This window comes from Canis lupus, chromosome 17 (assembly GCF_003254725.2).
Source record: "Canis lupus dingo isolate Sandy chromosome 17, ASM325472v2, whole genome shotgun sequence".
In the NCBI taxonomy this organism is placed as follows: Eukaryota; Metazoa; Chordata; class Mammalia; order Carnivora; family Canidae; genus Canis; species Canis lupus.
Window position 1 is genome coordinate 43,054,993 of NC_064259.1, and position 19,078 is coordinate 43,074,070.

The following is a 19,078-nucleotide window of genomic DNA, read 5'->3' on the forward strand; positions in this document are numbered from 1 at the left end:
CTTGCATGTTTTCTTACATTGAATGATCAGTCCTGGCTTGGCTCACCAGCACCCATGAAAAGTAGGAGACTGTAAAACAAAAAAATAAGCAATTTTCTTTTATGGAAATGATGTAGAGTTTACACATATCATTTCCATTCAAAATTCTCTGACAAGAACCTGACCACATTGCCACACTCAATTCTTCCACAGAGCATCTATCTCTTTTTCTAAATTTATGTGATAATTCATTATTTAAAATAGAAGGGGAAAATGAAAACTGGTAGGAGATTATCAGTCTTTGTCATGGTGGTGGGCATTCAGGTATCATTTTGTTATTCCTGTATGATATAATATACAGCCTTGTCATGAAAGACATGGGTTCTATAATAAAAATAGTTTTAATTAAATGTACTTGCTTTATAATAATGTACAAAATCAATGATTACCAATTAACGGTACAAGCTTGGAAAGATTACATTTTTCAGTTGTTCAGTTCAGGATTTTCTTTATGCCTACATTATCAAGCTTATTACTTTTATTTTTCATATAGATACTAATGTCTAGTATATTTGATTTATAATCAAGACCTGTTCTCTTATGATGATAATAGCTTTGTCATTTTATCCATTAATTTGTATTTATTTCTGATTTATTAATTTTTTTCAGGAACCTACAAGTTTAAAATTGTAATATCTTACTGATGACTAGGATTTGAACGGCTTGATTTGTCATTATAGAATGACAACCTTTAATCCTAATAATCCTTCTCATATCAAAGTCTAATTTAACTAAAAGTACTACATCTACACTAGTTTCATTCTTATCATATTTTCCTGGAAAATATTTTTCCATTATTTATTTTTATCACTTCCATTATTAGGTTTTATATGTTCCACCTATAAAAGCTTAGCTGAATTTTTTTATATGAAATCTGAGATCTTTCTCTTAAATGAGGGATTAAATGCACTTTAATGCCTTGCAAATAATTATGATTTAATATCATGCATTTTTGTTTTTCCATTGTTTTTTTTCTTGTTGTAATATCTTCTTTTGTTTCCTCTCATACTAATTTCATCTTTATTTTCATTATTTTAATGGCTACTTTAATTTTTTACCATGTTTGCAACAAAGTAACATTAATCAGTATTTAAATCTTCTCACAACTGATACATGGATCTCAGAAGAATATTTTTATTGACTTCTTCCTGAGTTGTTTGCTCTTCTCAAGCAAGTCTTATTTTTTAGTGTCATAAACTTAACTGTCATTATTTCACACAAAAATTTGTTAGATTTATGTCAACATTTACTAGCTAATTTGCTAATATTTTTCATTGCATCTTATACATTTTTATTGAACTTTTTACTGGAAATAATAAATTTAAATGGGAAATAATAATTTTCTTGAAATATGTACATTAGAAATTCCTTTAGTAAATAAAAGAAATATATCACCATTTGTCATGAAATATAGTTTTATTCAACAAAGAATCTTAAGTTGAAATTCTGCTTATCTATTTGAAGATTTTTTTTACTTTTTTCTAACTTTTTTGTTGCTGATGTGATATCTACTGTCAGCATAAATACTAATCCTCAGTTGGCGGTCCATCTTTAAACTTTTTAAAAATCTCTAATTTTGGGGCACTTGAGTGTGTCAGTTGGTTAAGCATCTGACGACATTGACTCAGGTCACGGAGCCCTTTGTCATTCAGCCCCGAGTTTTTCAGTCCAAGTCTGGCTACTTGCTCAGTGGGAAGTCTGCTTGTCTCTTTCCCCTTTCTCCTCCCCCTGCTCATGTTTTTTCTCTCTCTCTCAAATAAAATCTTAAAGAAAAATCTCTTCATTTTTGGTGTTTTACAGTTTTGATTACATTGTGTCTCTTCGTGGCTTGTGGTTTTCAGTACATTTATCTTGTTTCATGTTGTGTTTTTCTGATTGTATGGATTTATAGAATTCATTCCTTCTAAAAATATTTATTCATAAACTCTTAGAGTATTAACTCCTCATTCTCATTCTCAAGATATTCTCTGAATCTCTGACTATATGTGTATGCATATGTGATAAGCAGATTTCTAAGACAGTACCCAAATCCTGTTTTTTAAGTCTTGTTTAATACTCTCTAATTAAGTATGCACTGATTATAATACTTTGCATCTAACCAGTAGAAAACAATAAAGGCGATGGGACATCACTTCTATGATGCAGTTTCAAAAGATTTTGAATTTCATCTTGTTAGCTGACTGTCCCTGTTTTCTTCCACATTTTGATGAAGCAAGCTGCCTTACTGGAGAGGGTCAATGGGAAGGAAATTAAAAGAAAACTCTGACCAATGGCCAGTGAGGAACTGAAGCTCTCAGTCTAACAACCTATATCCTGCCAACAAGCAATCACAAGAGAAATAATTCATAAGTTAGAAAACTGTTTAATAAAGCAAAAATATCAAACATTTATCTTTTATTACCAATGGTACTTCATGGTAACTAAATAATAAATCAAGAAAAATAATTACAGATGTACATTATCCAGTAAATGAATAAGGTATGTAAAAAATTTAATAAAATCCTCTTTAGCTTTTAACAACATAATGGAGTTAAGCAGTAATCATCAATGGCAGCTACTATTACTGTAGTAATTATGTATCACCCCAAATAATTGAAAAGACTTATAATGGCCTACCCTGGTGAACTTAATTAAGGCTTTAATAGAGATAAGGAATTCAATATACCAGGAGAAAGAAAGCCTAGGCACACTTTCAGGTGTGGGCTTCCATGTCCTTTCTCAGGTATACCAGATTCATTTCTTTAGATTACAAACCAAGGTATATGTGAGATAATTTGGTCTCAGGAAAACTCAGCCACATGTTTACTGAGGGATCTTCTATACTTCCTTGGTTACAAAGCCAAAATCAAGCTGTGTAACCAGATAAATCAGGTCACAGATCATCAATATATACACTTTCAATTATCATGTAGATCAACTATCATGTGGATAAACTGGCACAGAGCCCTTCTAGGTGAGTGTTAGGGCAGTAAACAGTTCAACTGTTTAGCTAGTGAGGGCATTTCAACTAGCTAGGACATTTCCTTCTTATCTTGACCAATGGTCATTAGTATGGCCCCAGACATCCCTGGAGATAAATATAGATGAGAGCTACTGCAAAAGGACATAAAAGTTAATGGCGATGTAATGAATCTATTTGGATCCTAAATAAAACAAGCTATAAACATATTAAACATTTGAGATATTTTGAACACTGGTTGGATATGTATTGGTTTTAAGGAATTATTATTTTTCTTGTTGTGTTACTAGTATGGTTGATATTTTCAAATGTCCTTATAGAAGAGTTAAAGATAAAATTATATGACATTTAAGATTTAAAAAATAGTAATCTAGTTTCAATCTCAGAGCATATGGTAGGTTTGCAGTGCTAGGGAGCCTATATAACTTTTCATACAACACAGTGAAAGTGAAAGGAGGAGCTTTTAGGAATTTTTCTGGGACAACATGCATAAATATAGTATGTCTCTGCTAAAACAGAAGGTATGGTGGCCCTACCCACTATATATCTATGTGGATGGCCTTAAATAGAATACCTTGTATATAAGTCAATAAATTTATATTGATTTATCTAGATTTAATTAGAATATTTATGACAGGGACAATTTAAGAGAAAGTGATTCTTCTGACTGCTATACAGAAACCAAAAAATTGGGAGAGAAAAAATGAAATATTATGTTATGCTGATTATTTGATCACCCAATATATTCAGTACTGCTTAGAAATAAAAATGTACTCCATAACTACCAAATTAAGTCTTGTTTCATTCTCTTGAAAAGCCATTATTGCTATGAAATCTCACTTAGTTTATTTAACATGTTGGCTCACTGTGGTAGCTTCCTCATATTTTTAATATTGTTATTTAATCATCCTGGAATAGGAAGTCCTGCAGGATTTCTTCTGGAGAGTTCTGTATAAAACAAATAATATTGTTCAGGAGATACTCTCTACTAGATATTATACTGGGGGTTACTAGTTCAGCTCTTCAGAGAGAAGTATGGTTAGTTATGATAAGAAGTTCAAGATAGGTTCAAGATAGTTCAAGTTCAAGATATTTGTGTGAAAATAAGTCCATTGCTGTTATCCATGTTATTACATTAAATTGTATCTAAAAGTCACATTGAACTTACTACATTGAATTATATCTAAAAGTCACATATAGAACTCTATATCACTATCCTTAATGTTGAAAAAAAACCCTTAAATTTCTCAATTTAAAAAAATTTAATAAAAATAACATATTTAGGCTACTTTATACTTTGTGAGGTACTTTCACATGCTGCTGAGTGTTCCTGATGATTACTGTTCTGCTGAATATTTAAATTTAACTTGTTATATAAGTGGGAATATTTAGTGCAAATATGTGTAAATCTTACAATGACTTTATCATAATTTAATATCTATTATACTTTTAGGAAATGTTGTCATTTTTTTTTCTTTTCTTTTCTTTTTTAAATATGGAGTTTACTTATTTTTCTCTCAGCTTTTGAAGTTGCTGATCACATGATCGGGCCCTCCGGCCACAAAAAAGAGTACATGACGCAGGCTATCTGGTCAATTATAGTTCTCCATCCCACAAGGTAAGATCATTGGTGTAGAAGGATAAATCCTGATTTATCCTATCTATGAAGGATAAATCACAGTGATTATTTTTTCAGGGAAGACTTTGGTCTCTGGAAGAGTGAGATTCTTCTTTTGATTTTGATGTGATGAGAGTTGAGGAACATGCAAATCATCATTGTTACCCTATGTGAAGAAATTATCTAAGAATGAAACCTAAAAAAGAAAGCCAATTACCAATGATAAACAAGAGGAGAACTTGGGTAGCTCAGTCAGTTAAGCATCTGCCTTCAGCTCAGGTCATGACCCCAGGATCCTGGGATTGAGCCCTGCATCAGGCTTCCTACTCAGTGGGGAGTCTGCTTCTCCCTCTCCCTCTCCCTCTGCCTGCTGCTCCTTCTGCTTCTACTCTCTCTCTCTCTCATAAAATACTGTCAGTTTTGGAGTGCCTGGGTGGCTTTATCACTTAACAATCTCTCTCTCCCTCTTTTTTTTTTTAAGATTTTATTTATTTATTCATGAGAGATACAGAGACATAGGCAAAGGGAGAAGCAGTCTCCCTGTGGGGATCCCAATATGGGACTCGATCCCAGGATCCTGGGATCACGCTCTGAGCCAACAACAGATGCTCAACCACTGAGCCACCCAGGTGCCCCAAGAGTCTGACTCTTGATTTTGGCTCAGGTCATGATCTCAGAGTCCTGAGAATGGTTCCACACTGGGCATGGAGCCTGCTTAAGATTCTTTTTCTCCCTCTCCCTCCCTACTTGCTCACTCTCTCTCTTTCAAAAAAAAAAAAAAAAAAGTCAGTGTTAGTTTTGCCACAGAAACCTGGCAGACTCCTTAAGCCACCTATCGACTTCATTAGTTGTGTTAATAAACTTTTGTGTTTAAGTTGGTTTGGGTTTAAATTCTACAATCTCTGAGACCTGACTGATTCGTTGAACATGAGGAAGTTCAGCTCATTTCTGAGACAGACTTCTAGTGCACTTGCTCATGAACATAACTATTCTGATATTGACATTTTGCAGGTTTTCTCTATCAGCACTGTTTGATTTTATTACTCATCTGATAGAGCTGCTACATTACCATTTTCTAAAGCAAAGACCATTGGTGTTCCTTGGTAAATCTGGGCTCAAAATAATACTCATGCCTTAAACCTCAAAATCTATCTTTCCAAACCATTATTTTCTTTCCTTCTCAGCCATCTTTATCCTATAAGGACCTGCCCACCTTTGTTTTACAGTGACAGAAAGACTCTAAAATGCTCCCCACCATGATCCATACATCTTGGCATTAATTCCTTTATATAACCTATAGTCCTTAACTGTGGGTGGTACCTGTGACTTCTAACTAGTAGAATATATCAAAGGGGATGAGGTATCACTTTTGTGATTACATTACTTTATATAAGATTCTGTTTTGCTCTCAGACTCATGTTACAGACTCCCAACTGTCTAATTGAAGTAAGCAGTCATGTTGGAGAAGTCCATGTGATACGGAATTTCACCAGCCTCTAAGAGCCTCTAGCCAGCAGCCACGAAAAAGGTGAGGCCTTCCGTCCTACAGTTGTGAGGAAATGAATCCTGTCAACAGTCAAGTGAGCTCAGAAGTGGATTCTTCCCAAATTGAGCCACCAGTTGAGAATGCAGCACTTTGCAACATTCTGAGAACCTAAGCGGAGGAACCTATAGTCCTGACTTGCCGAAACTCTGAGATAAAAGTGCATTGTTTTAAGCTTGCAAGTTTGTTGTAATGTTGTTACCCAGCAATATATAATGTACTCCCCATAAAAAAATGTCATTTCAACCCAAGTTTCAGTTAATAATATACTTAATGACCTTTACTGATGCACTAACCTTTCTTATGCCAGCTTTAAATTCTTGTCTATTCATCTCTCTTCTCCTAGAAAACAATGTATATTTTCAAGAACAAGGATTATATCTTCTACTTATTCATTGGCAACAAACTCTGAAATGCTAGACAGTTTTATACAATAATGAGGATTTGCACGTTTCTGCTGTGAATCATTGTTTCACGTGTCCTGGCAGGTCCTTTTGGCTACTAAAGAAATGAAACAGCTTCATCATAAAAGAAAATACTACTTTTTTGATTCTTAGTTTAAAAAGTAAAACTCCAGATGTTTCATGAGAAACTTTAACTAAGTTACAACTGTACAAAGTTACAACTTCGCTGTACAACAGGTGTGGTAACAGAATTCTAAAATGAAACTCAAGGACATATTCACTTGTGTAACTCTTCCCCAGAGGGGAGGGTGATATGTGAATATAAAGGGACATCCCATCTGCGATTAGGTTATTTTATTTGGCAAAAGTGTTTTGTTTTGTTTTGTTTTGTTTTGTTTTTCTAACAGGGAGACTATCCTACATGGTCTAATAGAATGATCCCTATGATAGGCAGAACTCCAGAGTGACCCCAGCCTGGCATGAGGGCAGCAAAAAGGATGGGGACAGGGTTGACAGCAAGGGCCTGAGGCATCTCAGCGCAGGATGGAAACAGGCTGGTACTCAGCTTGGACCACTTCCCAGCGCATCAGCCCAACCTCCCAAGAACTCACAGCCCTTGTGGGAGGGGACAAAGAGTCCTCAGATGAGCTACCCTTGGATGCCCTGCCTACAGAAGCCCTGTGTTCCTCAAGCCCAGACGGGCTATGCGGTGCACTGGAGCATTTATGAAAGTTTGCTTAAAGCCAAATATCAAAGATCAAGGCCCCCTAATCTCCGGATTCTTCAGTTGTGAGGCAAAGCCACTGCACTTGAAACTTATATCCTGTCACCCTCAGGAGATTTAGGAGCAGAAGGTAAACAAGAAACCCATGTTGGGTGGTGTGCTGGGTGTAATAAAGCCTTTTCCTTGTCTCACAAGTCTCATGTCTTCTGCCAGATTCTATGAAATTGTGGGAGGTTAACCAATTAGCAGCAAACAGGGAGAATTTTAAACCATTTACAATGCTTGACAGAATTATTGACCTGCTTAACCCTGAAATTACACAAGGTGAGACATTTTGAGACAGAATATAACAAAATATTAGAAAACAAAAGGACGTAATTTAGGCCAAGAAAGGAGACTAATTTACCAACTACCAGGACTAAGATGCCATATTATGTAACAGTAAGACAATGAATCTGGTTAAGGAACTGAAACCAAAGAAGCTCAACATAATAAAGAATGTAATTACAATTATAAATTTGCATAAGTGTATCAGTTTTTCTCAGGGCCTTTGCTGCATTCCACCTTATTTTCTGACAAGCTTAGTTATTTATTTATATAGTGTCTCATTAATCACAGAAGGTAGTGGAAAATCTTATAGTCCCATAGAGTGAGAAAATTAGCTCAAGTCTGGATTGCTTTAAGTGCCTTCAACCAAAAACTGTCTTTCAAATAGATAGGGGTTAGTCTGTAATTTGTTTGTTTTTAATAGATGGGAGAGAATTAAACAAAAACAGAAAAAAGCATAGCTCCACTTAAGTATTTGAAAGCAATTAGATAAGTTTTGTAAATGAGAAAGCAAAAGGGAAAATAAAATGCACCTTAGAAAATAGTATGTTGAAATGGCAAGTTGAAAAAAAATAACAGTTCAACTGATTAAAATATTCAGGAAGGCTAAGTATACTTCAAATTGGAAAGTCTGTAGTTCTAAACTTTCTAAATTGCTGTTCTAAACTTTCTTCCTCCATATATATATAAATATATATATATATATATATATACCATTTTACAAATTCCCATCGCAAGATTATAAGTATTATTCTGTCCATCACTGGCAATGTAATTTCTCTTTCCCTATTATACTTTCTTCAAGTCTGCATGATCTTTAAGTTAAACTATGGAAATCTGGGAAGTTTGGCTGTTCTAGCCAGTGATGTGCTGCAACTGGCTTGCACAAGCTCATAAAAGCTGTTTGTGCAACACCTCCTAGCATTGTTTTATGATTTCATGTTGGTTGCTTAAAATTGGCCATAGTGGGAGCATTTACACTATGGATATTGGCAGATATTACAAATATGAACTTTTTTCACCACAGAGAACTAATTGTTAAATATTATATCTAGAACATTATTTATTCTGGCCTATAGCAATCTTTACTTCCAACAAAGTGTTGCAGACTCTTCTGCCTTTAGGTGTAAAGCACATAAATGGGTGAAATAAGTTAGGTGTAATTAAAACTAGTACCACATTTATGGTTCAGAAAACATGATGGATGATAGTGTTAAAATTTCTTTTCATAGGAAGAGACTTGCTGCTAATGGAATTCAAATAATAATTCAGATAATTATTACCTCAAGGAAATGCTTACCATGTGTCTCCACATTTTTGGTTATATGTTTGTTTATTTTGAAATTTATAATATTATGTATTGATATAGTTTCAAATATTAAAAAAATAGTACAGAAGTAGGTCAGAGAAGTCCCATTACTTTTAACCAAATTTATCAATCATTTATGTTTGAATTTCTTTATAAATGGTTACATATGTTTGTATATACATTCTATGTATTTCAGTATATGATATATTGTTATATTGGTAGAATGACAAATCATTTTTTTTCTGATCCATTTAAAAATAAGTTGAAACAATCATTCCCTTTACTTCTAAATTTTTCACTGTTATTTCTTAAGAACAATATTGTTATATTACACAAACTCAGAATAGCTATCAAAATGAAGAAATTTAACATTGATTCAATGTTATTATCAAATCCAAAGTCCATACAGTCATGACAAGTATGTCCTTAATAGTTATTTTGTTAATTTTTTCTGCGGTCTGAGGTCCAATTCATTGTCAAGTGTAACATCTAGTTACATTAATCTCAAAATTTAATTTTTTAACCTAGGAACATTCAATAGCATATCCTGTCTTTTTCTGGACCTTGACTGTCTTTAAGAAGGTATGCTTTTTGTTTTCAACACTGAACCTCAATTTGTGTTTGATAGTTTATGGCAGGAAGATCACTGAGTGATATTGTGTGTACTTAATCAAGCCAGTGGATTTATCACTTATTGATGATTTTGTTGCCTTATATCATTAGTTAAGTCTTCCCATACTATATGATACACACACACACACAAACACACACATATACTTCCAATACTATATATACATATATATAGTATTAAAAGATCTAACTGATGATATAAGACAACAAAATCATCAATCAATAATAAATAAACATACACACTCTTAGAGGAAAATGTATCCAATGCTTTACTATTAGAAATGTTAGTTATATAATGTTGGTATCTTGTTAAATCACATGAGTTGCTTGAAATTGGTTGGAATATTTACACCAGAGATGTTGGAAATGCTACAATATAAGTTTTTATTCTCAACAAACTGACAGTTAAATGTTCATCAGAAAAAGAAAAAAAAAATAAATGTTCATCAGTATGCCATTGATTTTTTCCATTAGGTCTTTTTTTTTTTCAATTTTTTCCTAAAAAATTTTAAGGAATTTTTAAACATTTGAAAAAACGTTTTGGGGGGCCCAATTCTTTCCTTTTTTTTTCTTTTTGGGAGTAATAATATGTATGTTGGAAGATGTATTTCCCTTGGTTCACTGAGATTTTGTTCATTTCCCCAAATTGTTCTGTTATTTTTCTTCTTGCTCTTTCTATACTTCTGTTAAACTTATCCAGTAATATTTAATTATAGAGAATTTACTTTTTGCTTCTAGAATTTCTAATTAAATTTCTTTTATAGTTTCCACTGCTCTACTTAAATTCTTCATCTGCTCATTTGTTAATATCATATTTCTTCTGAGTCCCTGATAGTGTTTAAAATAGCTATATTAGAGTTATTTTATGGTAATTCCAGCATTCTATTATCTCAGAATCAGTTTCTATGGACTGCTTATTTTCCTGCTAATGAGTTATATTTTCAAATTTCATTGTCTATTTAGTAAATTTTAATTCATACAGACACTGTTTTTTTACAGCCTGTTACAATTATTTATGGTGAGAGGACAAATCTAGTATTTTACACATTGTTAAATAAACTGTATTCAGAATAGAGGTCACATATTAGAGCTCACCAGATACGGCAAAGAGGCACATTTTATTTAGCTGCATGGGGTTGTTGGGTGTGGTGTTTAATACTTAAAAATTGGCTATCAGCAGTTAACTATCAAAAGAATTGACTTAAAAATCCAAGTGTCTAGATTCTAGGAATTCCTTATTTAAACAAGAAAATGTAAAGTACAGTGCAATACTGATACTTCATCACAGATTTTTAAAATCATTTTTATATAACATGAAAAAAATTATTACTAATTCCTTTGAGATGGTACTTGAATTTATTTATGATACTCAGGCATCAAAAAATACTATGCCAATAAGGCAAGTGTTTTATATTTTCTGATAACAATGATGATAAATTTTTTTTTGTTCAATTGTCTATTCTGATTTGGTAGTTCTTAAAATATATTGGGGTTAAAACATTCTTTAAATGTTGGAGTTTTTCTTACACTATCTTTGCAGTTCATTCTGCCATTATAATATGGAAGAGACAACAGGTATTATTTTGGTGTTCTTCAATTTACAATCTTATAAGCATACCCCTCCCCCAATTACCCATCAGAAAATGCTCAAATATTCTTATATATTATTCTGGTAATTCAATTCTACAAGTAGAGATAGGTTTCTCCTTATCTTATATTATATGAGGAATTACCTCAATTACTTGTGCCAAGCTTCACAAGGGTCCATATTGTATTTAATTCTCTTTCCTGGTTTCTATACAGTTAGCACATTATCTGTAGGAAATATGCCATTGTGGAATTACAGACAGAATGAAGGTTTAGGAAAACTCTAGAACCTTTTATAAAGCAGGTCTTGGTTTAGAAATAGGTATATCAGGGACACCTGGGTGGTTCAGCGGTTTGGCGCCTGCCTTCGGCCCAGGGTGTGATCCTGGAGACTCCGTATCGAGTCCTGCGTTGGGTTCCCTGTGTGGAGCCTGCTTCTCTCTTTCTCTGCCTCTCTCTCTGCCTGTGTCTCTGCCTCTCTCTCTGTATCTCTCATGAATAAATAAATTTAAAAATATATATATATAAAAGAAATGGGTATATCATAAATTAAAACAAGACAATGAACTTAAGTTTTGATGATTTACATGCCATTTGTTAGCTAATTCGAGCATATCAACTGTCTTCTCTGAGTATTATTTTCCTATTTACAAAGTATATGTAATGATACATTCTCTGTTACCCTCACAGGCTTAAAGTGAGAATGACACATAATGATATTTAAATACTAAGAAAAGTAAAACATGAGTGCAAATAAGACTCTGTACCTGTTGCCCAGAGGATAAGAAAGAAAGCATATGCCTGGGAAGTGTGCTTTCAAGACTGCGAAAAGTGTACTCCTTTATGTACATCAGACTTGTTAAATATGTTAACCACTTTTCCAGGAAATAAAGTTATATTACTTCTTAGAGAATTAGGCATTTGCATAAATGTAAAATTCACCTAGGAATAAGATTTAGTGACTGATGTGGACACCTGCATATAAATGGCAGTAAAAACTCTCCAGTGAGTTGCTTTTGTCAGTGGGAAGGTAAAGAAGAATCAGTAAAGTGAGCTGAATTGCATGTGGTTTGCCTCTATATTTAGGTTTTTAACTGACTCATGGACAGTGGCTGACTGGTCTAGCCATATGGTCAGGCAGAAGGGCAGTAGAAAACAGGCTTATCGAAGGGGTGCTCATATGGGGGACAGCCTTATGAAAATCACTATGAAAATTTAAGGTTTGTATTAAAATAGGACTTTAAGTAGGACATGACATGAAGAATCACATCCAGGACTGGAAGTTGATTAGAACGGGTGAGTGGATATCTTGATGTGCTCACATGAGGTGGGCACTTGGGTTCACAAGGATGTAACAATACAGAGATTACCTGAATTTAGATATATTCCTCTTGCATTTTGGGGGGAACAAAATACCAATAAGATCTGTTCTGTCAATCAGCAGGCGAGACAGAAACTGGAGATAGCTATGGGCAAATAATGCTGAGGGAAGGGGAAGATCCAGACATATCTGGCTGGTTGAACTCATGCTGGTAGTACCAAAGAGACTATAAATGAGACCTGACAGGTATACTCAGGATGGGGCTTTACTAACCCAGGGATAGATGCTCACTATATTATAAAAGATAGCTTACCAGTTTAGACAGCTGAATCACATTTTCTCAGAGCAAGGAACCCCTTTTTATCCTTACACTAATGAGTGCAGTTGAATGAGCATTTAAAACATTTGTTGTCTAAAACTAGGGGAGACGAAAGTATGAAGGGTGGTTTATATACTTTGACAAATACATGCTTACACTCAATATGAGAGGGAGCCAAGGAGGATCCTCGCCAGATAGTTTCCTCTACTTTGGGAGAGCTGGGGATGAGGAGATAGGGTAGGATGCTGGTATGACAATACTATCCCCCACCACTGCCGCCAAAGATCACTTCAGCTCTCTTTTTTCCTATGTGATGCAGTGGTCCCAGGACCCAAGCTCTGTGTGTGCCAGAGCTTGGATAATTTCTAAGCAAGAAACTGTAAATAGATCTTTAAATTTTGTTAGAATCAATAAGGGCCATGAGGAAGTGAGTTTTACCCTCATTCCATCTGGCAAAGTTACGGCATGCAGTGAATGCAGCTCTACTGTCTTGTGATGAGTATAGCCCACTATGGAAATCCAAGCAATACTGCCTTCTATGTAATGCTACCCTATATGAATAGGAGTAGATTGAGGGGAAGGCACTTGCTAGACTAATAGTGCTCCTGGCAGTTTGAACCAGCACAGTAGCTGAACCTAATCCACCTTCCAAAGGTGGAAAATTTTGAATGTAACTGGAAAGAAAGAGGAAATGTAACTGTGAGTAAAAATAAATAAATGGGGTATACACTGAGAACAATCCGGTGTTACACTGATGCCTCAAAGGAGGTTCAGAGCTAGATGCCATTTGTGACCTCAGTTATACTAGTTTTTTGAAAGGATGAAACCATATATTCACTGAGGCCACTTATGCTTTTTGGGACCTGCCCAGGCAAAATGGAAGCCTGCAAACTTGACTGGCATTACTCTGGAAGATACTTTAGTCAAAGAATATAATGATGGACTAGACTAATTGTTAATGACTAAGTGTGATTTTAGCATGTGCATATCTTTTGACTCATTTTTCAAGTTATATCTACTGCTATATTCATATTGGCCTAATACTGGCATTGTTGGTAAAATTACAGTACTGATATTGATGGTCATATGTATGGGGAAATTGAGTAAAGACTCATGATGATGCAACGCTGATGGAAAATGTCTGGCCTAAAGAAGAACAAGATTTAGCTAATAATTATCATGCTAAATAGTTCTGTAAGAGGTAATCAATCATAAAGTATGAACAGTGGTAGATCAGGAAACAAAAATATGAAAATGTGTGTAGTGGCTTATAGTACAGGTTTATTATCTTTATTATTTTTTTTTTTGGTTTATTATCTTTAAATCTATTCCTACCCAACACTGGTTCATCCAAACTATGGGCATATTAATCCTACTATAGCTGTGTCTGTTATATTCACTATATACTAAATGTAGATGCCCAGAAAAATATAATTGTTTTGCTATAAAATAGACTTGTTCTATTTTATAGAACTACACAGGAAAGCCTGTGTAGTAAAGAATTTAACTTTGCACAGAGAGATCTAGTCTTTATTCTCATCTCCTGGGAGGTAATCTTCATTTGTCTTGGATCTTTGGCCTAGCCAAATAGGCCTAGCCAAACAATGTGATTTTGGGTGGGAGCTGGCTATTCCAGAAAAATTAAGATTATGATTTAGGGTCAGGGTTTTGAGTCAATCTAGAGTAAGTCAAGTTGGAGCCTGAGATCAACTGTATGAACAGTCAATCATGTCTATATAATAGGGCCCCATAAAAACTCTGAATACCAAGGGTCAGGTAAGCTTCCCAGGCTGATGATACTCCATGCATACTGTCATACATAAATGGTGGAAAAGGACAATAGAAGCCCTGCATTTGGTAGTTTCCCAGACTCTCCTTATGTTTTTCTTCTTTTGGCTGATTTTAGTATATGTCCTTTTCTTGTGCTAAATCATAAGCATGAATAATAATAGTCTTCACTGAGTTCTGTGAGTCATTCTAGCAAATTATCAAACCTGAAGATGGTTAGGTCCAGTTCTTCCCCAACCCAAAACTTGCAGTTGGCGTCCAAAGTGAGTGTAGTTTATTTAGGTCACTGTGGCCTCTAACTTTGTAGTTTTCCTAACCTCATCTGAATGTGCCATTGAAGAATATTTTAGAGTTAGTTGAGAAATTTCTAAAAGAGGAAGAAGAAGAAGAATCTATGACTCCAAAAAAGTGTAAATGTAGTCCTGCTACCAAGCATGGTTAAAGAGCCCACAAAAGCATTGTCACTATTACTAAAAAGGACATTAGTGCAGATCAGTAGATCCATGGAAATAATACCTAGATATGATTTGACAGTAAATATAGAAGATTATGGCTATCAAACAATAAGGTTTGATATGCTGTGAAATAACAGTTAACAGTATCAAATTTGGGAAAAGTAATGGGCCATAGCCAAGAATCTGTCTGAAAAATCAAATAGAGATAATAAAAATTAAAATTAATAAAGGTAATGTTCTCAAATACAAAGCAGTCAAAATATTTAAAACAATGAAAAATTCAGGCATGAATGTTAAACTGAAGATATGATCAGTTTTACTGTCTTGGCTAGGAGTTGTGTCAGTACACTATATAAAGACCCAAATTTATCTCTGCATGTTTCAAAGTTGTCATTTTCTGGGATTTCTAAGTAAAATGTAGGTAAATAGCAGTGTAGGTAAAGAGTATTGAATCAAAAGGAAAAGAAAACACAAAGAATTAGAGAGGTATGTGCAAAGTTTATTAAAAATTTACAAGGCGGGCAGCCCGTGTGGCTCAGCGGTTTAGCACTGCCTTCAGCCTAGGGTGTGATCCTGGAGACCTGGGATCGAGTCCCACGTCAGGCTCTGCATGGAGCCTGTTTCTCCCTGTATCTGTGCCTCTCTCTCTGTGTCTCTCATAAATAAATAAGTAAAATCTTTAAAAAAGAGGTAAATAAATTCTTAAAAAAAAAATTTACAAGGCAATTTCAGCCAAATTTTGCATATTTAAGAAAAGTTAGGAAAAATATAAGAAAATTGAATATTAAAGTTTTTACTAGAGACTGACATTGAAAATATAATTTGAGATTTTAAAATGAGCAAAACAATGTATACAAACTAAGGATATAACAGTCTTGAATCCTTCACCCTTACCATCATTCAGATCCCCAGATCTGATAAAAAAAAACTGGATCTTACAACCTCAAATTTCTTCACAAACTTAGAATGTAATTAACATTTTATTTGGTTGATCATTATGTAGAAGGAAAAGTACATGTTTTAATTCACTTTTATATTTGAAGGCCCATTTTCCTAATTTTTTTCTTTATAAAGAATATTAAAAGGAAGATCATATTGACTACTTAATTTTACATATAGGTTAGCTGAGATCTTTTGAGATACCAGGGCAGATTTTTACCCTTGACTCTTAATAACTAATTTTTGAATATTTTTATTTCTTTCTGTATCTATTTATTTGAGACAGAGAGAGAGAGAGAGAGAGAGAGAAACAGGCAGAAGGAGAAGCAGGCTTCACGCAGGGAGCCCGACATTAAGACTCAATCCCGGGTCTCCAGGATCATGCCCTAGGGACAGGCAGCAGTAAACTGCTAAGCCACCAGGGCTGCCCTGAATATTCTTTTATTATTATTATTATTATTATTATTATTTTTATTTTTTTTATTTTTAGTAAGCTCTATATCCAATATGGGACTCGAACTCACAACCATGAGATCAAGTCATATGTTCTACTGAGTGAGCCAGCCAAGTGCCCCTTTATTACTAATTTTCAAATTGTATTTATTTTTTCTAAACCTACTAAAACCTGTACTCCTTTTCATTCTTTTAAATAAATAATAATCTTTTCTGTTAGATGATTTTGTCCAAGGAGTTCTCCAGTGTTCAGATATAATAGATTGGAACTAGAATTTTGAAACACAATCTGTCAATTGATATCATCCAATTAAAATAATAAAGACACTGCTGGGTTTGATTCATTTTGACTTAAGGGAAATAGAGTTGAAAGAGGGAAATGAAATAAAGCTAAAAATGAATTTGATTCTTGAAAGCACAATTTTCCAGCCAAATTGAAAGAATCTTGCTTGACATCAAGGTCATATCAAAGTCTAAACTTGATTTCATTCAAATTAATTTGATATGAACCTAAAAGTTCAACTGAGTTCCACCGGACACAGTCTTTCATATTAATACATTTAGCTCAATACACTGCTTAGAATTGAATGTGGAAACTATTATGTATTCATTTAAGTAATATACTAAAATAGCAAAGATTCCATTGTACAGAAAAAAATGCAATAATCTACTTGAGAGTCCTTCCATGAGTATTATTGCCAGGTCTGACACTAACTTATAAAATATAAAAGCCACTTTTCCTCTTTGAGCCACAGGATACACACAAAAAAGAAGAGAGAGAGGAGGGGTAGGGAAAAGGAAGGAAAAAAAAAGTATTTGAAGGAGATCAATGTTTATCAAATAGTTTTTAGAACTGTATGACATTTTATAAACAGATGACCTTCAAGTTCAAAGACCAAAAACCCAAAGTGGCTTAAAGTCAGCATTCTATCATCCATGTTAGTAAATCAGTAGTTCTCACTAGGGATCCAAGTGACACATAAGTTATGAGGTGTTCTGGGGATCCCTGGGTGGCGCAGCGGTTTGGCACCTGCCTTTGGCCCAGGGCGCGATCCTGGAGACCCGGGATCGAGTCCCACGTCGGGCTCCCGGTGCATGGAGCCTACTTCTCCCTCTGCCTGTGTCTCTGCCTCTCTCTCTCTCTCTCTCTCTGTGACTATCATAAAATATAATAAAAAATAAATAAAAATAAAAAAAGTTATGAGGTGGCCTGATGACTCCAAAGATACAGAAATGGGAATATCCCTCCCTGACAGTGAAGGATCAAAGTAGGTTTTGGTTTTGATTTCAGGGAGGCAGTTAACTGGTATTAAAAACTCATCTCCTCCCAAGGTAAATAGCAATGGTCCACAGTAGCTGGTACTTTGCTTATTGGTCAGGAGTTAAAGCCTAAAAAAGGAACTAGCCCGGAATAATTGAGTCATGACATTTTTTTTTCTTGCCTGAAGATTCAAATCACTTGGAAACATTTGATAAAGCACAGCATATCTGCCCTTCTTCTGAAGGTTTTGTTTCAGTAACCCTTAAAGGCAGGAGTTTGAATTGGCATTATTTTTGCCAAGGGATGTTTATCATAGGGGAGTTTGGAAAACTAAGGAGTAAGAGATTCTATCAAGTTGGAAAACAGGCTCACAAACAACAGATGTTTTATAGTTGTTAAAAAAGTTGGCTCTAGAATCAGACAGGTTTTGAATCCCAACGTTGCTTTATTTACCAGTTATTTGAATTTGGGAGTAATTTAAAAAGATTACTTAAAGCTAAAAGTAATGCCTGGGATAAAGCCCTCAATAAATGCAATACCATATCTTGTGGAACCTAAACCAGATAAACAATTTTTCTAAGTTACCACTAAGACACTGTGGTATTAAACTATGACCCAATGGTAAGATTTCATCAACTGTAAAACTCATCTCAATCTAAGAAAAGATGTGATAAGAAAAGTTAAGATGTGAAGTGTATCTTAGAATAAATGAAATCTATGACTAGTGAAGCCCACAAAGCAATATAAATGAGCAAAATAGCCTGAGTAAGAAACATTATGGGGCAGAATTTCTGTCCCAATCTTTTTTCCTAAGAGAACTACTGCAGTAAATATTTCAGTAAAAAGAGAAGTGAGAATGAATGAGAGGTGAAAACGGGGACTAGGAAACCACGTGGTTAGACAATAAGTACCTTCGCAATATTTTTGAAATACATACATACATACATACATACATAATCACAAGTAAGTAGTGTTTTAAAAATAGTTGATGTAATATTCCAGAGAGCAATTACAGGGATCAAGGGCTGAAGAGAATTGTATGATTGATAATTAAAATTTACTAAAAACTTTTCACGACATTGGAAAGTTGTAGTTATATATGGTTTCAAATCAATTCAATGTAATAAGAAACATGTAAGTAATTTATAGCTTTCAGACCAAAAAAGGATAAAAAGGAAATGAAGATGCAAATAGCAGGATTGCCTTATTTTTTTATGGTTGAATAATACCCCATCACATTGTACATATTAAACTTACACAAAGTTATATGTCAATTACCTAAATAAAGCCAAAAAAAATGTTGAAAAATTTTTAAACTTTACAAAGTATATGAAATGATAGGGGAAAAAAGCACTTGGTTAATGTAAAACAAGGTAAGATCACTTAAAAGTGTATTATTAGT

At 34.2% G+C, this 19,078-nt stretch overlaps 1 long non-coding RNA gene across 7 annotated transcripts in view; it reads left to right on the forward strand.

The window, feature by feature from the left end:
- LOC112664290 (uncharacterized) overlaps positions 1-6,341 on the forward strand; it is a 62,675-nt gene extending 56,334 nt beyond the window's left edge. For all 7 annotated transcript variants that reach the window (XR_003139626.3, XR_003139630.3, XR_003139628.3 and 4 more), the window contains 2 exons: positions 4,520-4,616; positions 6,029-6,341. This is a non-coding gene — a long non-coding RNA (uncharacterized LOC112664290). The remainder of the gene's footprint in view (positions 1-4,519; positions 4,617-6,028) is intronic.
- Positions 6,342-19,078: the final 12,737 nt, after the last annotated feature.